The following is a 6,351-nucleotide window of genomic DNA, read 5'->3' on the forward strand; positions in this document are numbered from 1 at the left end:
GATATAGAGGTAGAGAGACAGAGAGACACCTGCAGACCTGCTTCACCATTCATGAAGCTTTCGCTCCGCTGGTGGGACCGGGGACTCAAGCCCGGGTCTGTGTGCACTCAACCAGGTGCACCACCACTCAGCCCCAGTGTTTACTTTTTTATAAATAAAACAAAATAGATAATAAATAAAATGTAAAACAAGACCATAGGATAAGAGGGGTACATTACCACACATTGCCCACCCCCAGAGCTCCATAAATCCCATCCCCTCCCCAATAGCTTCCCTATTATTTACCCCTCTGGGAGTATGGACCCAGCGTCCTCTTTTTCCTTAGTGGGGCAGAGCTCTTGAGGAGGCAAGGCTCTAGGACACATTTTTGGGGTTGTCTGCCAGGGGAAGTCCATTTGGTATCATGGTAACATCTGGAAGCTGGTTGATTAAAAAAGAGTTAAGATACAAAGCAGAACAAATCATTGACTAATCATGAACCTAAAGGAAATAATATTTCAGATAAAGATTTTGGGTTTCCATTTTGGAAAAAGCTTGTAGGTCTGTTTTATGTATAGTCATAAGTGCGGTTTTATGAAATATTAAGAATTATCATCACTCCAAAGTAAAAGACTCTGGGGTGGGTGGGTGGGGAGAAAACAGGTCCAGGAAGGATTCAGAGGACCTAGTGGGGGTTGTATTGTTATATGGGAAACTGGGGAATGTTATGCATGTACAAACTATTGTACTTACTGTTGAATGTAAAACATTAATTCACCAATTAAAAAAGTGAAAAAAAAAAACACTTATCTTTGAGGGGCCAGGTGGTGGTACACCTGGTTAAGCACACATGTTCCAGGGTATAAGGACCCAGGTTCAAGGCCCTGGTCCCCGTCTGCAGTGGGAAAACTTCACAAGTGGTGAAGCATGACTGCAGGTGTCTCTCTGCCTCTCTGTCTCACTCTCTATCACTCTCTACTCTATCATATTTTGGCTGTCTCTATCCAATAATAAATAAAGTTTTTCCTTTAATTTTTTTATTTATAAAAAGGAAACATTGACAAAACCATATTATAAATATGCATTATGTGTGGGCTTTTGACTACACGCTAATGTGTCCAGCTGTCCACTTCCTGTGACTGGTCATTTCATTTACAACACTAATGAGAGACATGAGGAAATGAGTAACTCAAAGAAAAAAACAAAACAAAAAACGAGCAGCAGCAGATCTGTTTCTCTCCTCTCCTCTCCCGGATCAACTAGGAATACCAAAGGAGACCACCTGGGACCAAAACAAGACAGGACTAGAATAACTACAGGAAATCACCAAATCACTGGTGAGTGCAAACATCTGTGGCTGCTGACAGAGGAGAATAGGGAGAGACTAAGTGGCTGGTAACAGTATGGCGGTTTATCAGTTGAGACACCATCTCCAGTCTGTTCCACCAACAAGGGGACAGCTGAAGGGAGGAGAGGACTCCCCAGAGAGTCACCATGTGCAACTGTGAGTCTCCATTGCTACTGCCCTCAGAATCTGGAGGAGCAGCTGGCAGGGACAGCAGGGGACAGAGATCTAACCAGGAAACTCAGGAGAAGACCTATACCTCGGTAACATAGCTGTGGGGCTGTGAAAGTCTCTTTGCATAACCACTGGACTATCTCTGCCACACCCTGCCTTATCTCTTGGTCAGGAGTCAGTGATTAAGCTAAGAATCCTACTTATAGTTTAGAAGCCCTCAGGCTCCCATTTCCTACAGAGAAGGAAATCAGTAACTCTCCATTGTGTAAACAACTACAATTTATATTTTACTCATAAGATTAGGGGGCTTTATATTCATCATGTAGGCAAAGCAGAGCCTGACCATGCTGGAGTCCCTGCTCATGAGCAGAAAGGGGCTGACAGCTGGGAAGCACAAAGCCATTATGGCGGTGAAGTTCACCAGCAATGCGGAGGGCTGGTTACGAAGACCCAGAAGAGCCTGGCAGATGGAGGAGAGGAGGTAGAAGAAGACAAAGGTGCTCACCAGGAGGAGGATGGTCCTGGTCGCCCTGGACTCAGGGGAGTGTCTGGAGGAGACCTTGTTCCTGTGAAGGTGCTGGACCCTCTGCTGGTGCCTGTGCAGGATGAGAAGCATGGAGACAATGGCCCAGAGCATGAGGAAAAGACACAGAGTATCTGTGAAGGACAGCAGGGCTGTAAACACTGAGTTTATAGTTTGGTCATGATGAAGAGAAGAATAGAATATAAAGTCTTTCATATATGTGGTGTTTATATTGTTCAATGAGGCACTCAGATATATGGGAAACATGACATTTATCAGCATTTCAAGGACCCAGCACAGGGAAATGCAGATGCTCATGTACCTGGGGGCTTTGTCCTTAAGCCCTGCCCACCTGGAGATCCAGGGGCTGATGGTGATGGCCTGGGAGACACTTAGAAGGCAGGTGGTGCAGAGGGACACCCCCCTTCCCACTCTGTGTAGATACAAAACAAGTTTGCATTAAATATCGCTGGAAAAATGCCTCCACCCCAAGGCTGACATAGTGTGGGGCACACCTTTGCTGAGGAGGGTCAAACAGTTGGCAAAGAGTAGGTGTTTCAGGATCAAGTTAGTGGGCCTTCCTCTGTGCTCAGTGAGGTGAAGAGAGACATACTGACAGAGGAGAGAGAGGTTCCCCAGGGCTCCTACTGCAGCTTGAATGAGGAACATCACTGCTAGTGCCACATCCCTGCCAATCATCCCCTGTGCCCCCAGGGATGATGCTTCTGTCGTGAACTTCTTCCTATCTGGGGCAGGTGGTGTGGGCTGAATGGATGCTGTCACCCAGTCCTGTGTCCTCCACTCACCATTGACTCCACCTGGAAACAGAGACAGCATCATATTCTCTGAGGAGAAGTATTGCAAGGTTCGAATAACTCTGGGAAAGCTACAGCATAAAAGGGCAGAATGGGTACTCTCTTCCCTGATCCAGCTTTCTAGTCCTTTTTCCAACTGAGACACCATCTTTCCAGATAATACCCACAAGAAGAATGCTGTTTTTTCATAAATGAATCTGGACTGGTCAAACAAAATGTTGATACCTTGCATAAACTTGGCCGTGATATTAAGAATCCCTTTTCCTCTTTCGGTACTAACTCTTGGTTTTCTTCCCCTCTAACTTCTTGGCTTTTACCTCTTCTAGGCCCCCTCATGGCTATAATAGTTCTGTTACTGATTTGCTCCTTTCCTCATTCAATTCCTCCAATAGCGTATGCAAGACGTTGTCAGCATTTCCACTCAACCTCTCAGACAGAAGCAGACCAAACTCACCAGACTCCTTCCCTGTGTCAGGACCGTGGGCTCAGAGCAGTGCTCTGAGCAGGACTATGGCAGGACATTCAGATTCCTGAGGCAGCCAGACCCTGATATATGGACTTTTGCTTCTGTCCCCCTCCCCTTAGCCCTGCAATTATCCTGTCACCTATGGAGCCATGGGAGTGAGGGCTGGGAGAACTTTCCTGAAAACTTTCCTCTGAGTTGTTAATTACCTAAATGCAATTACAACTTTCTGGTCAGCACCCCTTGGGAGGCAGTGGATGTGTTTGGCAGAGGGACTTACTTGTCTAAAGTGTTTGGGGTGAGCTGTTCCCTGAGGAGGAGCAGGAAATGCTGACTCTGACAAGTGAGGGCTGGTGGGGAGTTCATGAGTCTCCCTGGACCTTCCTTTCCCTGGGAGTGCTTCTGCCAACAAGAGAACTTCCCTGAGCACATGCCAGGAACTGAGTTGTCAGGGAAGGTGCTAAAAGGGAAGTGGAGTGGGACTAAGAACTGGGAGAATAGTTCAAGTGAAAAATAAAATGACATCTAACATAAATTTAAATAGAATTTATAATGAATTATTTTTATTGGTTTATTAATGATTGACACGACTGAATCTCATTTTTTTCAAAAGATTTCATTTATTAATGAAAAAGAAAGGAGGACAGAAAGAAAGAGACAAACATCACTCTGGTACATGTGCTGCCAGGAATTGAACTCAGGACCTCATGCCTGAAAGTCCAGTTACTTATCCACTGCACCACCTCCTGGACCACCTGAATCTCATTTTTAAATTTAAGTCAGAAATTCATCCAGAAGTGTATCATTCTATGAAATGAATAGCTATGAGAGTTTCCTTTTCTGAACAGTTCACTACCATCATGTTTTTTTTTTTTATTTCTTTAATTTTTCTTTCCACTTGTCACTTTTTTCTAGTTTATGTGTATTTTATTAGTGATTTCATAATGGTTAAGAATATTGTAAGAGGTAGTGGCGCAGTAGCAAAGCAGGTTAAGAGCAAGGACTGGCATAATAATCCCAGTTTGAACTCTGGGCTCCCCACCTGCAGGGGAGTTGCTTCACAAGCTGTGAAGCAGGTTTGCAGGTGTCTCTCTTTCTCTCTCCCTCTCTGTCTAACCCTCCTCTCTCCTTTTCTCTCTGTCCTATCCAACTACAATGGCATCACTAAGAACAACAATAATAACTACAATAATAAAACAACAAGGGCAACAAAAGGGGGAATAAGTAAATAAATAAATATAAAAAATTTGAAAAAATTTAAAAAGGGAAGCAGGCTGTAGCACAGTCGGTTAGCACAGGGTGGCACAAAGCTCAAGGACTGGCTTAAAGATCCTGGTTCGAACTCTGGCTCCCCACCTGCAGGGGAGTTGCTACACAAGCGGTGAAGCAGGACTGAGGGTATCTATCTCCCCCCTTCTTCCCCCTCCTCTCTCTATTTCTCTCTGTCCTATCCAACAACTATGACAACTCTAATAACTACAACAATAAAACAACAAGGGAAACAAAAGGGAATAAATAAATAAAATTTAAAAAGAGACTATTGTATGAAAAAAGGAGCACAATTCCATTCAGTTCCCAACACCACACTTATTGGAGGACAGTGGGATGGGTCTCCCCCACCTCTCTGACTCAGGGTCACAGATGTTACTTACTGGCCCCTGATTTAAAACATATATATAATCATCTCAAAGGAGTCCCTGGGACAATGTCAGGTTTTGATTGGAAACAGATCAGTGATTTTGTGGGGGTCATTAGCAACCTCTGATTCTCACGTGTCTTCCAGAGAATCATGGCAAAACCCATGTTCATGTTGTATGATCTAAACAAAAAAAAAAAAAAAAGAAGAACCAAGATATGCTCCCCTTTGTGGGTCTAATGTGTGTTTGAGCCCAATCCTTTTAGCCACTGCTAGTTTTAAAACTCCCTGCCTCTACTGGATCTCCAACGACCCAGTATGGGTCGAGCAGTGGCCTCTGCCTAGGGAGAAATTGTCTGCCCTTAAAGAGCAGATCCAAGAGCAACTTCCTCTGGGGAACATCTGCTCTTCTCTCAGCCCTTGGAATACCCCAGTATTTACCATCCAGAAAAAAATCTGGAAAAATGGCCGTTACTTCAAGACCTCCACGTGGTCAGTAAGATGATGAGCATCTGGGGCTTCCCCCAGGAGAGGCTTACCTCTTGCTTCAGCCATTCCAACTGGGGTTCCTATCATAGTCTTGGGTATTCAGGAATGTTTCTTCTTCATACCCCTCCTTTGCCTTCTCTGTCTAGGTGCTCAATTACTCTGGACCAGGGACTGATTTGAGTGGGTGGTCCTGGCCCAGAACATGGCCAATAGCCTACCATTTGAGAGGAGGCCTTGAAAGTTGTCTTCTTCCAGCAAATAGAGAAGGGATTTTACATTTACCATTTTATGGACAATATTCTTATAGGGGAGGGGCCTCATAATGGTCCCATTTCCATCCATGACAGACTTATCGCTGCCCTCACAGCTGCAGGACTTAAGGCTGCTCAAGATATAGTCCATCTTATCCCGCCCATCTGGTTCCTGGGTACAGAGATCACCCTGGCCAATGTGTGTCCCCTGAAACCTGTTCTTTCCTTTTCCCCCATTCTCTCACTGCCTTCCCTAAAAGCTTTTTAGGTAAACTCAATTGGATGTGTCCCTGGCTATCATTGCCCATAAGCACTCTCCAACCCCTCTTTGATCCTGCTTAAAGGTGATAAGAGAGGGTGGGGGTATAGCATAATGGTTATGCAAAGAGACTTTCATGCCTGAGGCTCACAAGTCCCAGGTTCCATCCCCCACAAGGCCATAAGCCAGAGCTGAGCAGTGCTCTGGTAAAAAAAAAAAAAAAAAAAAAGGTGATAAGAGTCCTGCCTCCCAAAGGCATCTGACACCCAGTGCCTCTGAGGCCCTCAGACAGTTTTCAGGCTGTATGAGATATGGAGCTGGCCAGATATCATCCCTCCTTGCCTCTCCAGCTCCTAGTCTTTAATACTTCCCCCACTTTGTTTGCACTGCTATACCAAGGATGTGGGCCCGTGGAGT

At 45.0% G+C, this 6,351-nt stretch overlaps 1 pseudogene; it reads right to left on the bottom strand.

Moving 5' to 3' along the window:
- Positions 1 to 1,778: 1,778 nt before the first annotated feature.
- On the bottom strand, positions 1,779 to 2,720 carry LOC103127047 (vomeronasal type-1 receptor 4-like; annotated as a pseudogene).
- Positions 2,721 to 6,351: the final 3,631 nt, after the last annotated feature.

The sequence above is a fragment of the Erinaceus europaeus genome, chromosome 2, assembly GCF_950295315.1.
Source record: "Erinaceus europaeus chromosome 2, mEriEur2.1, whole genome shotgun sequence".
Lineage (NCBI taxonomy): Eukaryota > Metazoa > Chordata > Mammalia > Eulipotyphla > Erinaceidae > Erinaceus > Erinaceus europaeus.